Source organism: Pan troglodytes, chromosome 8, assembly GCF_028858775.2.
Source record: "Pan troglodytes isolate AG18354 chromosome 8, NHGRI_mPanTro3-v2.0_pri, whole genome shotgun sequence".
NCBI lineage: Eukaryota > Metazoa > Chordata > Mammalia > Primates > Hominidae > Pan > Pan troglodytes.
Genome location: NC_072406.2, coordinates 102,297,351 through 102,318,296, shown reverse-complemented (window position 1 = coordinate 102,318,296; position 20,946 = coordinate 102,297,351). Strand labels below are relative to the sequence as shown.

The 20,946-nt window shown below is 38.8% G+C and overlaps 1 long non-coding RNA gene across 1 annotated transcript in view; it reads right to left on the bottom strand.

Moving 5' to 3' along the window:
* LOC107966795 (uncharacterized) overlaps positions 1–20,946 on the bottom strand; it is a 41,749-nt gene that overhangs the window by 9,026 nt on the left and 11,777 nt on the right. The window contains exon 2 of the long non-coding RNA XR_001706748.3: positions 19,259–20,331. This is a non-coding gene — a long non-coding RNA (uncharacterized LOC107966795). The remainder of the gene's footprint in view (positions 1–19,258; positions 20,332–20,946) is intronic.

Here is a 20,946-nt window from a genome sequence, read left to right as displayed (position 1 = left end):
TATGTTACAGTGTGTAATATATCATCCTTCCAAATCGTCATGAGAGATTTTTGTCACTTTTATAACCACTACATCTAAATAATTAAATGATTATTGATTTTTTAAGTTATTTTATGTAATATATTAAGATCTCATGGCTCAGAACCTTATCAATTAGACTTCAACAACACACTGTCAATAAATTAAAAAGCACCATGGAGACAAATTATTCAACTATACTCTTGCCAAAGTACATACTGATATTAATATACTGACATTAACTTAGTATTTAAATTGGTTTTTGTACTCTTTTCTTGAGAAAAATCTTACTTTTACCTCTGTACTTAAAAGTATCTTTTCCCCGGAGCACATAGTTTAATTATGCATCTACATTGTTGATGGAAAAGGCAAAGTTAGCAAGTAAATTGCTACATAATCACAGCCCAGCAGCTCTTAAAATGGCAGTGGATTGAGGAAAATTAATAGCAATTTTACAAATGTAATAGAGTGCATGGGAAATACTCTGCTAATACTCACATCCAAATGCTTTTCTTTCCCAGTCAGCTTTTGAGTAGAAGAGGGGAGTATTCACTTAAATTCCACTGACTATATACTACCCTGAATCAAACTGAGGAGTTAATGAAAATTTCAATGAAGAGTTGAACAAAGAAGGGAACCCTACAGGGGTATGCTATTTATTTATACTTTCATTCAGGGGATATTTATGTAACACTCAATTATACCAGGATCTATTTCATGCAGGTTCAAAAACAAACTTGTAGTAAAATCTATAACCTAGAATGGAATCTATTTCTAAGGTTAGTTTATTTTCTCAGAGGAAACTGGGTGTATTCTTAATGTGCCATGTAAAATTTGGAGGTGGAATTCCACCAGGCAAAATAACTTAGAGATTAATATAGTGGGCATAGAGTTAGACTGCCTGAGTTCAAATAATTGCTTCACCATTCACCAACTACATGACCTTGGGCAACTTACAGAAACATTCTGAGCTTTAATTTTCTCATTTGTTTGATACGAAAAGTAACTACCTCTTAAGATTCTTAAGTATGACAGCATATACTCTGAGTTTTGTTAGCTTTTATTATTCAGAATGCTTAATGGTACCTGAATGGCCTCTGAGACAATAAAGCTGACTTAGTCACTAAAGCTATCTAATTTTCATGGTAGATATGTTGGTAGAGTCAATTCCAACAGACTAAAATAGTGTATGTCACATACATCCTTCAGAGTCTGAATTTAAACCCCGCTGGCAGATTGGGGAACAAAGTGGAAGCCAGACTATTTACCTCAGTAATTTTTATACGGCAACAGGAAAGGCTTTAGCTGTTGGGTACATGTAAAAATTGATGAGGTGCTTTATTTTTTCAGCCCCTGAGCATTCTTCTGCACAAAATCTTTCAGTGTTTAATCTCCAAAGCTTTCTGAGTTTAGAAGCTCTTAAGAGCTAACATGCATATACTGTGACAAAAAAACTGAAGCTCTATGAATTCAAAGTTACATATCTTTATGTAATTTTCCACAAAGATTACATTTCATTGTCTTTACAAAATAGTTTTACATGAAAGTTCAAACTCTTTCTAGGTATTAGAATAAACTAAGTTGTACCCAGGATACATTACAGACAATAGGTAAATTCAAGCTCTGTCTAACTGATCATTTGATTTTCAACTATCTGAAACATGGCTTGTGGTAGGTTGACCATGGTGGTATTATTTGTCATGAAGAAGACATAAACGACTGACACAGAGACAGATAATTTCCCCACACATACAAAAAATGAAGATTTGATAATTACTTGGTTCATTTTATTCAATCAAGTCTTTGAAACTCCTATTCTGTACTAAGTGCTGGGCAAAATTAAAATAACATACAAAGCCATTTCCATCTTCAAAGTGCTTATAAGTCAAATAGAGAAAATGAATATACACATAAATATACACAGTTCTATGTATGCGGTTTATGCAAAGTACTCAGCATGAATTAAGTAGACCAGAAACACAAAGAAGGAAGCAATCTTTGCTGAGATGCTCATATAAAGCTGAGGTGAGATGGTAGTAGTAACTGAGCTGTAAAGGATTAATAGAATTTTTCATAGAATATCATAGGCATTCAAATAGTACTTGTTCAAATAATTATTAACAACATTTTAATAAGATGTAGGGTAGCCATTCTAAGTTGAGAGACCTGTGTGATTTAAGGCCTGTAGAAATCTTATTGGTCTTTCAAAATCCAAGACCAAATCAATCTCCCCTTCTAAGATTTATCTGATTCCCCCAATCCTATTTATAACTGATATCCCTCCATTGTTACGGACTACTTGGAATGATAGAAATTCCTATGCTTATTTTAGCCCCATCAGTAAGCCATAGGCTTCTTAATAGCAACATTTTCATCTTATTTATCTTTATTCATAAACATTCCATTGACATGAACAATTATTTGTTTAAAGATCAAATGAACCTAAGAACAAATTGGTGAATGCTCTAAAGATAATCCAAGCTTTCCATGCTTTGTGCTGTGATGTAACTGGTTCTGGAAGTGTGCAAATTGAATTGGATACCACTAAAAGAGAAACTTAGAGAGTGGATTTGTTTATTCTTGAGCTTTCTACTGAGAAACCAAATATCTAAATCGAGTCATATAGTTTGAACTAGCTGCCCCTGACTTATTTTTATCACTGTTGTCTCCATTTATATAAAGAAAAAAGAGGAATTAGGCAAAGACCAAATAGGTTGAATCGACATCAATAATCAATTTTGAATACTCTTTTCTTTCCCTTCAGTAGCAGATTATTTTCATTTTTCCCTAAATTGCTCAAATGACAAGTTGAAATTTCCATTTCACTTTTCCTGTGAACCTAAGTGTTAGTTAAAGTTAAATCTTTATTATATGTACATACACCTGCCCAGAATTCCAAAGTCCAAAAACTTTTCTCAGGAAGAAATGAAGTAAGAACTCCTGGTAACTATAGCTCATATAGACCAAGAATTGGAATTAATTGAGCCAAACTATTATGTTTCCATCATCTATTGTACAGTGAAAAGAGCAACTAGAAGTTTGGCAAGCAGAGTTTTTGTTCTTATACTGCCATTTGCCACAATTCGTGAGACCTGGGAAATAATTACTCACTTGGTTTCCCCATTTATAAAATCTATTTCCCTCCCAAGGCTAAGATTTTATTACTCTAAAGGTAAAATCTCTTCCCTACAGCTGTTGAAATCAGTGGCAGAGAACTGGACTTATGATATGATGGTCTGGCCCAATATAGCATTTTTACTTTTTAATATCTTCCACATGAGGCTTCATCGTGTAAGTATAGATACACGTCACTTTCCAGCCTTTTCATCTGGAAGGTTTTAGAAGCCAATCAGCAGTTTGTGTTTTCTCTTTATTTGTGACTTTTTTGGAATTTGAGTGAATAGAACAGGAAGCAATTTTATGTAGCAGATAGAAGAGATAGCTCTGTGTAGGCCTCAGCAAAACTATTAAATAGGCCAAATTAGTTTCACCCGATTTTACCTTTGTTCTGCCAGTATTTGTGCAGATTCAGGTCCCAAGGTATTATTTCTCCTAGTCTGCATTATTCTTCACTTAACCCCACTAGTAGACCAAGGGTCTCTATCTGAAATGTCTGCACGAACCAGGAAGGTAACATAATTGGGCCAAGTACGATACAAGAAAAGTGAGTTTGGGATCAACAGCAGAGTATATATAGTACTTAAAACATATAAATTAATATAAAATTTAAAAACAAAAACAAGCCAGCAAAATCAAATAATTCCTACTGTCCTCAGGTTTATTTCACGCCACAGTTGAAAGTGGGGAATGGGAGGAGATAGAGCCTGTGTGACTTCTCTGATTTTCCTTCAAGGTTAAAATTAAAATGTTGGTCCTCCTAGAGACTTACTGCTAAGCCTCTGTTCAGTAATGCTCAGGAGGCCTTTCCTTGGGTCTCTCTCGCTCCCTGGACTGTATTAATAGTAGTGCTATTTCCATTCCAGAGTTCACATACCATTTGTGACTTCCCCAGTCACAGTAGGAAAGTCTTCTTTTATTTTATTCTTGCCTTTCAGAAGCTGTCAAACCCAATTTTCCTTCTTTTTAGTTCTATCTGGGCCCTCAGCAGTATGGATGGTGCCCACTCACATTGGATGAGGGCAGATCTTCAAATGCGAACCTCTTCCAGAAATACCCTCACAGATATACCCAGAAATAATGCTTTATCATCTCTGGGTATCCCTTAATCCAGTCAAGTTGACATCTAAAAATTAATCATCACAGATGGAATGTTTCATTTATCAACTCATCTGAAAAGCTCATTGACAATATTTTTAATATTTTAAAGTATAAATGGAAATATTTATAGAAAGCCTTCATCAGTGTTTCTCCAAATTAAATGGCAGTAGAGAATAGATAAGGAATACTACTTTCATCACTTCTGGACGGTACCAAATAACATGACATTCTTAAAATAAGTTCATCTAGAAGTCATTCAATAGCTTCTTGTAACAAAATTTTGGTTGAACAAAAGTTTTTTATATGAGCTAAATATTAGATAATGTTAAAAATTACTAATGTTTGATAGATATGGATATTATATTGTGACTATGCAGAAAAATATCATTTTTGAGGCTACATGTAGAAAAATTTAGGAATGTCATGACATCATTTTATTAATTTACTTGAAAGTAGTTCAGCAATAATGTATATGCCAATACAAATTGAAATAAAAATAATTCAGCTGAGAAATGAAGCATCTATTTTTAAAAGTTAATATTTGTTGTGATGGCTAATTTTATGCGTCAATTTGACTGGGCTAAGGGACGCCCAGATAGTTGGTAAAGCATTATTTCTGGTGTGTCCATGGGGGTGTTTCTGGAAGAGATTAGCATTTAAATCAGCAGACTGAGTAAAGAAGATCTGCTTTCACCAAAGACAGTGCACATCATCCAATACTCCAGGAAAGGGCAAATTTTCTCCCTCTTTTTTTGAGCTGGGACATCCATCTTCTTCTGCCCTTGGACATTGGTTCTCAGGCCTTTGGGCACTGGCACTTAACACCAGCACCACCCTCCACCTCCACCCCTGTGTGGTTCTTGGGCCTTTGCACTTAGACTGAATTACATTGCCAGCATTCCTGGTTCTCCAGTTTGCAGATGGCATATTATGGGGATTTTTAGCCTCCATAGTCACATAAGCAAATACCCATAATGGATTTTCTCTTACATATCTATATATGCCCTATTGCTTCTGTTTCTCTTGAGTACACTGACTACTACATTTATTGACTATGGAAGATGGTAAAGTGTATTTTCCTGTATCTTTCTACAATGCTGTGTTTGAAAATTTTTATTAAACAGGAAAAAACAATATGGTGTAAGGAACCAAATGACTGGCTAAAAGAAAAAAATTCAAAAAGAAACCAATTCTTAGTATACACCCCTTTCTCAGAAAATGTTTCAATAACTTTTGGTCAGTTTGGCTATGTACACGGAGGAATCAAGATTCTGTATCAACCAAAAAAACAGAATACTCATACTGATAAATCCTCATAATCATCCAAAATAAGCAACAGTGAACAGATTGCTTTTATCATTCTTAAAAAGACAGGTATTTCTATAAATCAACTAAATATATTATTCCTGCATTCCACTACTTGATTTTTGTTTATTTTTTCAATTTGTCTTTTAAATAGCATTGCTTTATTTTACTTATTTTCATAGTTACTTTCCATTTACAGCAGGTAATTCCAATTTTCCATTCACTGTGGTTTTCTTTCCAAATATATTTACTTTAGCAAAAAAAAGAGTTGATTTAAAGAAAATTGTTGGCAAGAATTACTACTTTGATATTTGAATGGCTGAAGTTTGGAAAATACTGAGCAAAAAAAAAAATAGAAAAAGTAAAATGAGTTTTAACAAGTCATAGTTCCATAAAAACATTAGTCCCAAAACATACTCCTAGAAAAAATAATAATAATAATGCTTTGCACTAAAATGAGTTGGGTTGTATACTACATCATCCTCTAAGAGAGTCACAATGCACATTAGCATATTAAAAGCTTGGAGCTGTTCTGCAATAAAGAAACCAAGTTAATTTTAAGCAGCAGTTCCCAAATTTATATGACCAGAAAGCATTTTTTTCTCTAAATAAAACTATTAACATTGAGACCTATTTTAGAAAACACTAGCGGTAAAGAGATATTTTCAGGGAAGAGGAGCTTGCTGATATTGATGAGGGAATAGATATCAACTGGGGGCTGCCTTCTCCCTCAGCTCTTTCAGAGGATCTAGAGCAGTTAAGCTAACAGAACCCCAGGGACAGAGCTGATATAAAAGAGAGAAGACCCAAATAAGTGATGAGATGTTGACTAGCTCTGGCAGCAGGTCAGATCCCATAAAAGAAATAACTCAGCAGGAATCTCAGTGGGAGTCAACACTGTATACCCAGCTGGGAGAGAGGGGTGCTCTTAAGACTAGGTTAAAGGGAAATGAAGGTGCTCTGTTGTTACAAAAAGAGCTCAGAAAAATTCAAGTTTGGATTTTAGAAGACTTATTTGCTTTCAAAATGTATTCTAAATATTAACCTTCGAATGTGGATTGCCATTTTATTTTCTGACATCTGCCTGCTTTTTGCGTGGATTCAAAAATAGCCTAGGTGATGGCTAAAGGTTGAAAAGGTGCCTCATTAAATTAAAAAGGAATTTTAAAGAATTATTTTCAATGCGTGTTACAACTTTATTCAAATCTGCCTTCTTAATAAAAAGGGCTTATATTCTTTCATTGTGTTGGCAAGAAAAAAGAAATAATATTACGAGAAATTCAAGCCGATGCAGCAAAATATTGGTGGGAAGCCAATATTTTTTCAAAACAGATAATTAAAGAAATCTGAATGATAGAAAAAAATGTATAGGTTCCCCTTGGTTTTCTAAATATGAATGTGCTAAAAGAAGACCATACTACAAATTAGTGACAATGTAAGAACCAGCTGGGAACCCTGAAAATTGAAGACAAGTCTCAGTTAATTTAGAGAGTTTCATTTGCCATGGTTGAGGATGTGTGCCCTTGTACTGCCTCAGGAGGTCCTGAGGACATGTGCCCAAGGTGGTCAGAGCACAGCTTGGTTTTATATGTTTTAGGGAGACATGAGGCATCAATCAACATATGTAAAACAAACATTGGTTCATTCCAAAAAGGCAAGGCAACTCAAAACAAAAGTGGGACAACTCAAAGCATGGAGGGGTCTTCCAGGTCACAGGTAGGTGAGAGACAAATGGTTGCATTCTTCTGAGTTTCGGATTAGCCTTTCCACATGAGGCAATCAGATTTGCATTTATCTCAGTAGGCAAAGGGATGACTTTGAATAGAATGGGAGGCAAGTTTGCCCTAAGCACCTTGAATTTTCCTTTTATTTTAGGGATTTTAGGGGCCAAAGATATTTTCCTTTCACATTTCCCCCTTTTTCCTTTTAAAAATCTTTCAGAGAAAGCATTTTAGAAGAAAATAAGTCTCTGGTCCCAGGTTTTGTCTGAACTCTCATGGCTAGGAGTAGGTCCTCAGTTATTAGGAAAGCTCACTTTTAGAAGGCTGTTAAGTCTCATGTCCTACAAAAAGAAAATAGGGGGAGGAAGGGAGAACAACAACAACAAACAAAAGAACAATCGTGGAAAATAGATATAGTCCACATTACCCTGAATTCCATATATTAGTAGGCAAGTATAAAAGTGGCTTATGTATGTAAATAGATTGCTGTTATTTTCTTCTGAAGTTTAAGTTGCTAGCTTCAGTTTGCAAGGCTTTACAAAAGCACAGCTTAGTTTTCAATTACTCCAATTTTTCCAAATTAGGAAAAAATTTTAAAAAGAAAGTAAAAAAATTGAAAACATTATTTTGAAGACCTGCAGCCAAGAAAAATTAGAATTCATTTCAAAATGTAGAAAATAATAAAAACTGAAAAACACTAGGGAAGACTAGAATCTAACAACAGGTGTACTATAGTTTTTGAAACATAATTTTTCTTTCTCCGGTTTCCCATTTTTACTAAAGACAAATCATGGTAGGCCGGCTGATTTGCTTTATTATACTTGGCCTAATAATTTGTATACAGTGCAGCAAGAAAAAGTATTTTTTACATAGGCTTTTAAGTTGGCTGTGATGGAACTGTGTTCCACAGGAAGAATGTTAGATAAGACTTTTCTAAAGCCAACCCAAGCCATGGGTTTGTGCCACCAAATACCTATGAGTTGGGTAATTTTCTCTTCTTGAGGTTCCAAGATAAACTTGGGGCTTCTGAGCCTGTCAGAAAGTGACATTCTTTACCTATCACAGGACAGGACCCCTGTACAGAGGTTCTGTAGACAAAGGCATGAGGTTAGTTTTTCCAAATGGTTTTTATTGGCTCTATAAGTCAAGCTGGATTCCTTAAAGGAAAGCACACCTTTCCAGTCAAAGCCTTGGTCAAAACCAGTTTCTCCTATTGTGTCCTGTTACAGATGAAAACAGGTTCTTATTGCACTTATGCAAATAACTGTATTGTCATAGTTAAGAATATTCACAAATAGTTTCCAAATTCTTGAGAAAACCAGTAGAGACAAACAAATATGCTCAAATTTTATTCATAGAAGTATACTTTACTCAACTGTTGAAAATTGCTTAAAGTTTTCCTGACTCTGAAAAACAAAACAAAGGATCAGCAATGTCTTAAGCAAAAATTTAAAAGGATTAGTCTTCTATCAGTTCAGTTCATGCAGTTAACTCCTGTTCTGCTTTATATTCCTGAACATTTCAGCTCTCCATGAGAGTCCTGAAAGTTTTTTCCTCTATTCTAACGTCACAATCTCCAAAGTTACCAGAAACCTGCATTTAAGAACACGTATTAGGGTTCTATAGCTGATTATAAAACCACCTTCTAAGGAAGACCAAAACAAGACAAGAATTGTCTGTGGATGACAGAACGTTTTAGGGCAGCCATAGACAAAATTGACAAGGAAATTTGTTACCCAATTATTACTGATAATGTACACTAAGTTGTATCAGAGTTATAGGAGTGTCCCACACTTTTGGAACACATACCAATAACATATTTATACAAATATAGCCTAAAGAAAACCAAACACCATTTCATATTTGACAATGTTTCCTGTGTAATTTTTATGCTAAATAAGCCAAATTATGTCATTCTTGGACTTTAGGGAACCAAATATCTTAAAGGATTAATTAGATCAAAATAGACATAATTTATAATTTGATTTTGGAAAGGTTATCAAATATCAAAGGTTTAAAATACTTAATATCACAGTTCATTGTAAAATAAGTCATTCAGTTGACCAAAGTGATAACTCAAGGATTTTTTTTTAAAGGCAAAAACTTTCATTCTTTGAGAGAGGAGACTTAATTTTCCAAACAATAAGCCTTAATAAAAACAGCATGAAGCCAACTACATTTTTTTTCAAAATTTTATAAACAGTCTATAAAATTTTAATCTTGACCATAAGATAAAACTTCCATTAGCCTTTCATAACCTTTATAACCTTTATTTAGAAGTCAGCTAATGCTTCAGGAAAACCTTGCTAATCTGGCATGGTCCTATATGATGGTCTTGCCTCAGTGTGCCTTTGACATTAATGAGTAATTTATGGAGAAACAATATATTTTATCTCTCAAAATTGGCCTTTGCAATCTCACACAACCACCTCTTCTGAGATAGTCCCTGGGCCTTGAGGAGTTGAATAGCTTTAATTTCTGGCTTGTGTTTCAGGAATGTAGTTTATTTTGATTGGCATCTTCTACTAGGCCTGAATATGAGGCTTTAATTGCTTTCGGTGTTTAAAATTTAGCAGAACCTGGCATCATTTTAGACCCAGGAGTCAAAGCCCTGTAACTCAATGTCACAAGTACTTTAGAAGTGCATACAGAGAGATACACAGATGTCATCATCTTAATTTAAAAATTTTTTAATCTTAGTTTTTTTCTGAGCAAACTAAAACTTAATAGTAATGTGACAACTTGATCGTATAAAAGTTTGTTTTTTAAAAAAATATATAAATCCTTTTGTTGGGACTTACACAGACTATTCATGCCTGGACTTCCTGGTTTATCCTAAACATCCCTCCTTCTAAAACAGCCAGTCATTTTACTCTAGCACTAAATTTACTATACAAGATTCTTTCTTAATGAAATTATTTATCTTTAAGCTTTCTTACTAAAAAAAGAAAAAAAAGAAAAAAAAGAAAAAAAAACCTGTTTATTTTTATAACTTTCTTTACATTTTTTTTATTTTCTGGTTTCTTTTACCTTGTTTTATACATGATCTTTAAATAAGCTTTGAATTAGACAAAGATTGTTCACTATTTTTAAAAGGACACAACTTTTTATTTTTTACAATGTTTTTCTACAATTATATTTTCATTAGCAAATACCCAAATATTATGATGAATTTCTCTACAAGTATTTATCCTATTACATTTACACAGTTATTTTCTTTTGTTTACCTAGATTATTTGTGAAAACTATGATAGTCATTATTTTAAGTTATGAAACCACCATTACAAAATTATAACTGAGACAGTAAAAAAGATTTGACCTAGCTGACTTCATCTTGCTTTTAACCTCCAAGCTGTCCTTGTTCATTCCTGGGTGCAGGCCGAACTAACTTTGGGAGGAACTTAGTTTAGAGTTCAGCTTTATAACAAAGATGACAGCAAACCTTATTGCCTTTGGACTAGACTGCCTAAAGCAACAAGATTAAAAGTTATAGTAATCGGCTGAAAGTGGTAGCTCATGTCTGTAATCCCAGCACTTTGGGAGGCCAAAGTGGGTGGGTCACTTGAGGTCAGGAGTTCAAAACCAGCCTGACCAACATGGTGAAACCCTGTCTCTACTAAAAATACAAAAATTAGCCAGGTGTGGTGGTGGGTGCCTGTAGTCCCAGCTACTCAGGTGACTGAGGCAGAAGAATCACTTGAACCCAGGAGGCAGAGGTTGCAGTGAGCCAAGATCGCACCACTGCACTTCAGCCTGGGTGACTGAGTGAGACTCCATCTCAAAAAAAAAAAAAAAAAAATTATGATAATCTTACTAAATTAAAGATGTAACAAGTTTTATTAAACTAATATCAATGTCTTATCTATTAAAGATTACACAAGCAAAGATCATTCTGTTTTGGGCTGGGTGTATAGTTTTGTAACCCCTATGCCAAATTTTGACACCTTACAGTGTTTGGCAGGGATAAGTATGAAATTGCGTGATTAATAAATGCAAAAAAAAGTATGTTGGCAAATTCTTAAGACATTTCTAATATTATTTTACCAATAATTTAAAGTCAGCTTATTTATTAAAGATTTTACTTAAATCAGGTGAACTTGAAAAAGTTCTCTTTTTTCTTTAGTATCTGATTTAAGCACTTTTATTATTTGTTAAGCCAATTAATTAAAGCTCTTTTATATAATTTTAGTAGTGAAACATTGTGTACACAACACATAAATATACCGATGCATTAGGCATGCTGATAGAAGCACGTCTTACAGATTCACAAAGACCTCTTTTTTTCCCTTTTTTAAAAATCTTACCCTAGGCAGTTGTCAGCTTAATAGCCTTAAATTTGCATATTAAAGGAAACAACTCGGGTGAAAAATAAGATAGCAAAATTTGCATCATAAGGTAGAAAGTCTGGTGGGCTAGTGGGAAATTAAAACAAATTTAATTGCCAATTGAACATACAATTATAGAAGTCTTTTATAAAGGCCTTCAAATATATACACGTACACATATACATACACACATACACATAGACAAAGATTCTATCGTTTTTACTTCAGTACTTTAGTCATGAGATAAATGCAAATTTGTCGGCTTGCAAAAAAAAAAAAAAAAAACTGTTAAGTCCAAACAGTGGTTTTTATTTCAGTAGAAAAGTAACAGCAGATTTAAAGCAGGCAGAAAAGAAAATAGAGAAAAGGGAAACCTAGGAACTCTTAATGTGCGGGTCAACCTTAGGGCTCTTTTTCCCTAATGTAAATGTGCACAAAGACCATATTACTTCCATTTTTCTCTGGCAAGTAGAGGTGCCATAAAACCTACAAAGTGATCAAAAGGGGGTCATTCCCCTTGTTTTCTCCTCATTATTTGATTATTTGTTTCCTGCTCTTTTTCTTTCTTTTTTTCTTTTCTTTTTTTTTTTTTTTCCTTAAAAGGAGGAACTGAGCTATGGCCTATGGTTTTCATGTGGTGGATTGATATGTGCTTCTTGTGGGCAAGGCTCCACAGTGTGTCACCACTGAGTCATTTACACCTTCTTACATGTCTCAGTTTCTCTCTCCATACGTCCATGACCTCTGAGAGGACTCAAAATGCCAGATGATCAGAACTTATATGCGTTTCCTGGATGATTCACTTTCTAAAATCAATTTTTGTTGGGGATTTTCCTGCAGGATCACAGCATGTAGTAGGGGATCAACACCCCAGACATTCCCACAAGACCCCTGGTCACCCAGGGGTACCTTTTGGCTGGAAGGAGCAAATGCCCTTTTTCTTTAGCACTGGGAAAACTCAGTCTCTCATTAACCCATGAAAACAACAGTTGAGTTCCTCATGCAAATGCTCACAGACAAATCAAATTAAGATTAATTTTGGAAGAAAAAGCAATAGAGAAGACCCTTTAGAATGCATCTCTGAACTAGAATTAGAATCCTTAAACAACAACTTCCTAAAAGAGAAAAGAAAAACAAAACAGCCAAGACCACTTCCTGTTCTCATCCTAATTCTCATCCACCATTATACATGCCAAGGTCAAATTCCCTCACAGTGAAAAGTCATCTCTGGCACTCCAAAAGCCAAAGAGGTCAGGTCATGCAATATAGGAAAACAGAGCTTTAGACCTAAAAAGAATTTGCCCATGACTCTTGAAACTCCACAAAGAAAACAAAACACCCCCAGAAGGGGGTGAGTGGTGACTTTGTCCTAAATTCTTCAAAGGGGTTCAAGTCATTGTCAGGCCTCTGAGCCCAAGCCAAGCCATCGCATCCCCTGTGACTTGCACATATATGCCCAGATGGCCTGAAGTAACTGAAGAATCACAAAAGAAGTGAATATGCCCTGCCCCACCTTAACTGATGACATTCCACCACAAAAGAAGTGTAAATGGCCGGTCCTTGCCTTAACTGATGACAGTACCTTGTGAAAGTCCTTTTCCTGGCTCATCCTGGCTCAAAAAGCACCCCCACTAAGCACCTTGCCACCCCCCACTCTGGCCCACCAGAGAACAAACCCCCTTTGACTGTAATTTTCCTTTACCCACCCAAATCCTATAAAACGGCCCCACCCTTATCTCCCTTCACTGACTCTTTTCGGACTCAGCCTGCCTGCACCCAGGTGAAATAAACAGCCATGTTGCTCACACAAAGCCTGTTTGGTGGTCTCTTCACATGGACACGCATGAAATTTGGTGCCGTGACTCAGATCAGGGGACCTCCCTTGGGAGATCAATCCCCTGTCCTCCTGTTCTTTGCTCTGTGAGAAAGATCCACCTACGACCTCAGGTCCTCAGATCGACCAGCCCAAGGAATATCTCACCAATTTTAAATCAGGTAAGCGGCCTCTTCTCTCTTCTCCAACCTCTCTCACTGTCCCTCAACCACTTTCTTCTTTCCACTCGTCAATCTCTCCCTTCTCTTAATTTCAATTCCTTTCATTTTCTGGGAGAGACAAAGGAGACACGTTTTATCTGTGCACCCAAAACTCCAGTGCCGGTCACGGGCTGGGAAGGCAGCCTTCCCTTGGTGTTTAATCATTGGAGGGACACCTCTCTGATTATTCACCCACGTTTCAAAGGTGTCAGACCACGCAGGGATGCCAGCCTTGGTCCTTCACCCTTAGCAGCAAGTCCCGCTTTTCTGGGGAAGGGGCAAGTACCCCAACCCCTTCTCTCCTTGTCTCTACCCCTTCTCTGCTTTCCTGGGGCAGGGGCAAGTACCCCTCAACCCCTTCTCCTTCACCCTTAGCGGCAAGTCCCGCTTTCCTGGGGCAGGGGCAAGTACCCCTCAACCCCTTCTCCTTTACCCTTAGCAGCAAGTCCCGCTTTTCTGGGGGAGAGGCAAGTACCCCTCAACCCCTTCTCCTTCACTCTTAGCGGCAAGTCCCGCTTTTCTAGAGGAGGGCAAGTACCCCAACCTCGTATCTCTGTGCCCCAATCCCTTATTTCAGTGCCCTGACCCCTTATTTCCGTGCCCCTACCCCTTATTTCTGCACCCCATCCCTTATTTTTGCACCCCAACCTCTTATCTCTGCACCCCAACCCCTTTTCCCACTTTTCTGGAAGGTAAGAACCCCCGAACCCCTTCCCTCTGTTTCTCTACTCTCTCTTTTCTCTAGGCTTGCTTCCTTCATTATAGGCAACCTTCTACCCTCCATTCCTCCTTCTACTCCCTTGGCCTGTGTTCTCAAAAACTTAAAACCTCTTCAACTCACACCTGACCTAAAACCTAAATGCCTTATTTTCTTCTACAATGCTGCTTGACCCCAATACAAACTTGACAGTAGTTCCAAATAGCCAGAAAATGGCACTTTGAATTTTTCCATCCTGCAAGATCTAAATAATTCTTGTCGTAAAATAGGCAAACGGTCTGAGGTGCCTGATATCCAGGCATTCTTTTACACATCAGTCCCTTCCTAGTCACTGTGCCCAGTGCAACTCGTCCCAAATCTTCCTTCTTTCCCTCCCGCCTGTCCCCTCAGTACCAACCCCAAGCGTCGATGAGTCTTTCTAATCTTCCTTTTCTACACACCCATCTGACCTCTCCCTTCCTCCCCAGGCTGCTCCTCCCCAGGCTGAGCTAGGTCTCAATTCTTCCTCAGCCTCTGCTCCTCCACCCTATAATCTTTTTATCACCTTCCCTCCTCACACCTGGTCGGGCTTACAGTTTCATTCCGTGACTAGCCCTCCCCCACCTGCCCAGCAATTTACTCTTAAAAAGGTGGCTGGAGCCAAAGGCATAGTCAAGGTTAATGCTCCTTTTTCTTTATCCCAAATCAGAAATGTTTAGGCTCTTTTTCATCAAATATAAAAATCCAGCCCAGTTCATGGCTCGTTTGGCAGCAACCCTGAGACGCTTTACAGCCCTAGACCCTAAAAGGTCAAAAGGCCGTCTTATTCTCACTATACATTTTATTACCCAATCTGCTCCCGACATTAAATAAAACTCCAAAAATTGGAATCTGGCCCTCAAACCCCACAACAGGACTTAATTAACCTCACCTTCAAGGTGTGCAATAACAGAAAAAAGTTGCAATTCCTTGCCTCCACTGAGAGACAAACCCCAGCCACAATTCCAGCACACAAGAACTTCCAAACGCCTGAACCGCAGCAGCCAGGCGTTCCTCCAGAACCTCCTCCCCCAGGAGCTTGCTACACGTGCCAGAAATCTGGCCACTGGGCCAAGGAATGCCCACAGCCCGGGATTCCTCCTAAGCTGCGTCCCATCTGTGTAGGACCCCACTGAAAATCGGACTGTTCAACTCACCTGGCAGCCACTCCCAGAGCCCCTGGAACTCTGGCCCAAGGCTCTCTGACTCCTTCCCAGATCTTCTCGGCTTAGCGGCTGAAGACTGACACTGCCCTATTGCCTTGGAAGCCCCCTAGAGCATCACGGACGCCGAGCTTCAGGTAACTCTCACAGTGGAAAGTAAGCCCGTCCCCTTCTTAATCAATACAGAGGCTACCCACTCCACATTACCTTCTTTTCAAGGGCCTGTTTCCCTTGCCTCCATAACTGTTGTGGGTATTGACGGCCAGGCTTCTAAACCTCTTAAAACTCCCCCACTCTCATGCCAACTTAGACAATATTCTTTTAAGCACTCCTTTTTAGTTATCCCCATCTGCCCAGTTCCCTTATTAGGCTGAGACACTTTAACTAAATTATCTGCTTCCCTGACTATTCCTGGACTACAGCTATATCTCATTGCCGCCCTTCTTCCCAATCCAAAGCCTCCTTTGCATCCTCCTCTTGTATCCTCCCACCTTAACCCACAAGTATAAGATACCTCTACGCCCTCCTTGGTGACTGATCATGTACCCCTTACCATCTCATTAAAACCTAATCACCCTTACCCCACTGAACGCCAATATCCCATCCCGCAGCACGCTTTAAAAAGATTAAAGCCTGTTATCACTCGCCTGCTACAGCATGGCCTTTTAAAGCCTATAAACTCTCCTTACAATTCCCCCATTTTACCTGTCCTAAAACCAGACAAGGCTTACAAGTTAGTTCAGGATCTGTGCCTTATCAACCAAATTGTTTTGCCTATCCACCCTGTGGTGCCCAACCCATACACTCTTTTGTCCTCAATACCTTCCTCCACAATTCACTATTCTGTGCTTGACCTTAAAGATGCTTTTTTCACTATTCCCCTACACCCCTTGTCCCAGCCTCTCTTTGCTTTCACTTAGACTGACCCTGACACCCATCAAGCTCAGCAAATTACCTAGGCTGTTCTGCCGCAAAGCTTCACAGACAGCCCCCATTACTTCAATCAAGCCCAAATTTCTTCCTCATCTGTTACCTATCTCGGCATAATTCTCATAAAAACACACGTGCTCTCCCTGCCAATCATGTCTGACTGATCTCTCAAACCCAAGCACCTTCTACAAAACAACAACTCCTTTCCTTCCTAGGCATGGTTAGCACGGTCAGAATTCTTACACAAGAGCCAGGACCACACCCTGTAGCCTTTCTGTCCAAACAACTTGACCTTACTGTTTTAGCCTAGCCCTCATGTCTGCATGCAGCGGCTGCCGCTGCTTTAATACTTTTAGAGGCCCTCAAAATCACAAACTATGCTCAACTCACTCTCTACAGTTCTCATGACTTCCAAAATCTATTTTCTTCCTCATACCTGATGCATATACTTTCTGCTCCCCGGCTCCTTCAGCTGTACTCACTCTTTGTTGAGTCTCCTACAATTACTGTTGTTCCTGGCCCAGACATCAATCTGGCCTCCCACATTATTCCTGATACCACACCTGACCCCCATGACTGTATCTCTCTGATCCACCTGACATTCACCTAATTTCCCCAAATATCCTTCTTTCCTATTCCTCACCCTGATCATGCTTGATTTATTGATGGCGGTTCTACCAGGCCTAATCGCCACACACCAGCAAAGGCAGGTTATACTATAGTATTAGCCACTAGCCCGCCTCTTAGAACCCCTCATTTCCTTTCCATCGTGGAAATCTATCCTCAAGGAAATAACTTCCCAGTGTTCCATCTGCTATTCTACTACTCCTCAGGGATTATTCAGGCCCCCTCCCTTCCCTATACATCAAGCTCCAGGATTTGCTCCCACCCAGGACTGGCAAATTAGCTTTACTCAACATGCCCTGAATCAGATAACTAAAATACCTCTTAGTCTAGGTAGGTACTTTCACTGGATAGGTAGAGGCCTTTCCTACAGGGTCTGAGAAGGCCTCCGCAGTCATTTCTTCCGTTCTGTCAGACATAATTCCTCAGTTTAGCCTTCCCACCTCAATACAGTCTGATAACAGACGAGCCTTTATTAGTCAAATCAGCCAAGCAGTTTTTCAGGCTCTTAGTATTCAGTGAAACCTTTATGTCCCTTACGGTCCTCCATCTTCAAGAAAAGTAGAATGGACTAAAGGTCTTTTAAAAACACACCCCACCAAGCACAGCCACCAACTTAAAAAGGACTGGACAATACTTTTACCAATTTCCCTTCTCAGAATTCAGGCTTGTCCTCGGAATGCTACACGGTACAGCCCATTTAAGCTCCTGTATAGACGCTCCTTTTTATTAGGCCCCAGTCTCATTCCAGACATCAGACCAACTTACACTGTGCCCCAAAAAACTTGTCATCCCTACTATCTTCTGTCTAGTCATACTCCTATTCACCATTCTCAACTACTCATACATGCCCTGCTCTTGTTTACACTGCCGGTTTACACTGTTTCTCCAAGCCATCACAGCTGATATCTCCCATCCCCAAACTGCCACTCTTAACTCTTGAAGTAAATAAATAATCTTTGCTGGCAGGAATATGCTGAATCACCTTAGGCACTCTCTAATCAGATATCCTGAGTCGTCCCAATTCTTAGACCTTTTATACCTGTTTTTCTCCTTCTGTTATTCCATTTAGTTTCTTAATTCATCCAAAACCGTATCTAGGCCGTCACCAATCATTCTATACGACAAATGTTTCTTCTAACATCCCCACAATATCACCCCTTACCACAAGACCTCCCTTCAGCTTAATCTCTCCCACTCTAGGTTCCCACGCTGCCCCAATCCCGCTTGAAGCAGCCCTGAGAAACATCGCCCATTCTCTCTCCATACCACCCCCCAAAAATTTTCGCCGCCCCAACACTTCAACACTATTTTGTTTTATTTTTCTTATTAATATAAGAAGGCAGGAATGTCAGGCCTCTGAGCCCAAGCCAAGCCATCGCATCCCCTGTGACTTGCACATATACACCCAGATGGCCTGAAGTAACTGAAGAATCACAAAAGAAGTGAATATGCCCTGCCCCACCTTAACTGATGACATTCCACCACAAAAGAAGTGTAAATGGCCAGTCCTTGCCTTAACTGATGACATTACCTTGTGAAAGTCCTTTTCCTGGCTCATCTTGGCTCAAAAAGCACCCCCACTGAGCACCTTGTGACCCCCCACTCCTGCCTGCCAGAGAACAAACCCCCTTTGACTGTAATTTTCCTTTACCTACCCAAATCCTATAAAATGGCCCCACCCTTATCTCCCTTCGCTGACTCTCTTTTCGGACTCAGCCTGCCTGCACCCACGTGAAATAAACAGCCATGTTGCTCACACAAAGCCTGTTTGGTGATCTCTTCACACGGACATGTATGAAAGTCATTAGAAGCTTTCTCTAGAATTTTTGATACTTCAGATGGCAAAGGGGGAAGGAGGTATAGGGTGGAAGAAAAGTAAACAAAAGAACAATTTTTTTTTTTAAAGAAAGGAAGCGAACACAGAAACCAAACACATGGTTTTCTTGTTTTCTCTGTTTAATTTTGCAGCTATGAGGAATTTTAGCCAAATTAGAGAGGGCTTGTTACCCATCATTTGCAATTCTCACCTGGATTTGTCCAAGTCAGAGTTGATGAAATCTGATGGGAGAAAGACTGGAACAAACAACAACAACAAAGCCCAACAATATGATCACTGAGTGCTCCAATGATATGCTGGTTGTTGAACTTTAGCCAAGACAAAACCACAATTCAGCTACTTACCCAGAGATGGATCTCAGGCTGAAGACTGCTTTCTACCATCCTAGAAGCAGGAAAAATACTCGAACGCGTCTTCCCAGCTGGGAGCGAGCTCAAACTCCATAAAGGAGTTACCTGCTTTCCATTGTCTTGGAAACAGGAAATCTTGCCTTCCTTGTTGGAAGCAAGAAAAAAAAAAAAAAGGAGTATACAGCAAAATAAACTTTAGATCTTGACCAAATTTTTGGAGATCAGGGATTCTCTGGAAGGGTTGCTCCCTGACCTCAGCAAATTGTCCTATTGGTTTGAGCCATAAAGTTAGCTCATGCTGGTACCAAGAACCGATAGGAGATTTGTCAGAAGTCAGGGGCATCTCCACTCAGAATCCCTCCGTGGTTACCAAATGTGAACGCCCAAAATTTGAGACAGGTCTCAGTTAATTTAGTTTATTTTGCCAAAGTTGAGGATGCATGCCTGTGACACAGCCTCAGGAGGTCCTGACAACATGTGCTCAAAGTAGTCAGAGCACAGCTTGGTTTTATACATTTTAGGGAGACATGAGACATCAATCAACATATATAACATTGGTTCAGTCTGGAAAGGCGGGACAACTCAAAACAAAAGTGGGACAACTCAAAGCGGGGAGGGTCCAGGTCACAGGTTGGTGAGAGACAAATGGTTGCATTCTTCTGAGTTTCTGATTAGCCTTTCAAAGGAGGCAATCAGACATGCATTTATCTCAGTGAGCAGAGGGATGACTTTTAATAGAATGGGAGGCAGGTTTACCCTAAGCAGTTTCCAGCTTGAATTTTCCCTTTAACTTAGTGATTTTGGGAGCCCAAGATATTTCCTTTCACACAGCAATGTCAATCATTTTCAGGTTTCAAGAGCTCTATGAAATGTCTACTTATCCTGTAAAATCCTGTTGGTTCTTCCAATAACCAACTATATTTGTCTTCTCCTTGAGTGGTATGAAGGCAGGGCTGGTTTTAGACAAGCTTGATCGCTGCAGTGGCATAGCATATAATAGGGGAACAACATGATCAGGCTCACAAACATCATATCATCCATGCTCAACTTCACCTGAAAGTGGACAGCTGAACCAAAAAGAAAACAAATACAATTCAGGCACTATCCCTCACAGGGGCAGGGAGAAATAGTTCTCTCTCCATTCATTTTCCCACCTGTAAAACAAGAGTGGTGGAGACCAGCCTGGGCAACATAATGACACTTTGTGTCTACTACATTTTTTTTAATTAACCAGGCATAGTAGTTCATGACTGCAGTCCCAGCTACTCAGGAGGTTGAGGTGGGAGGATCTCTTGAGCCCGGGAGATCAAAGCTGCAGTGAGCCATGATTGCACCACTGCACTCCAGCCTGAGTGACAGAGAGAAACCCTTTCTTAAAAAAAAAAAGTGATAGATGAATAATGTTTCTCAGGCATTTCCAGGTTTTTAGTTCTATAGAGGTTTATTTCTCTAGTTTCATTTCAATTCTCTTTTTGTTAGCCTTTCTAAATTCAGACTTAATCTCTTCTTTGATGTCACTATATTTTGTAAGCATGACAATGAAGCAAAATTTCTTCATTGTGCTTGCTTTATTTAATGGTAGGCAAGGAAGCAGTTAATGCACAGCTGAGAGAAACCTGAATTCCAAGTGCACCCGGTCTGGCATGACATTACTGTGCCTTTTCCTAGATTCCACAGTCAGT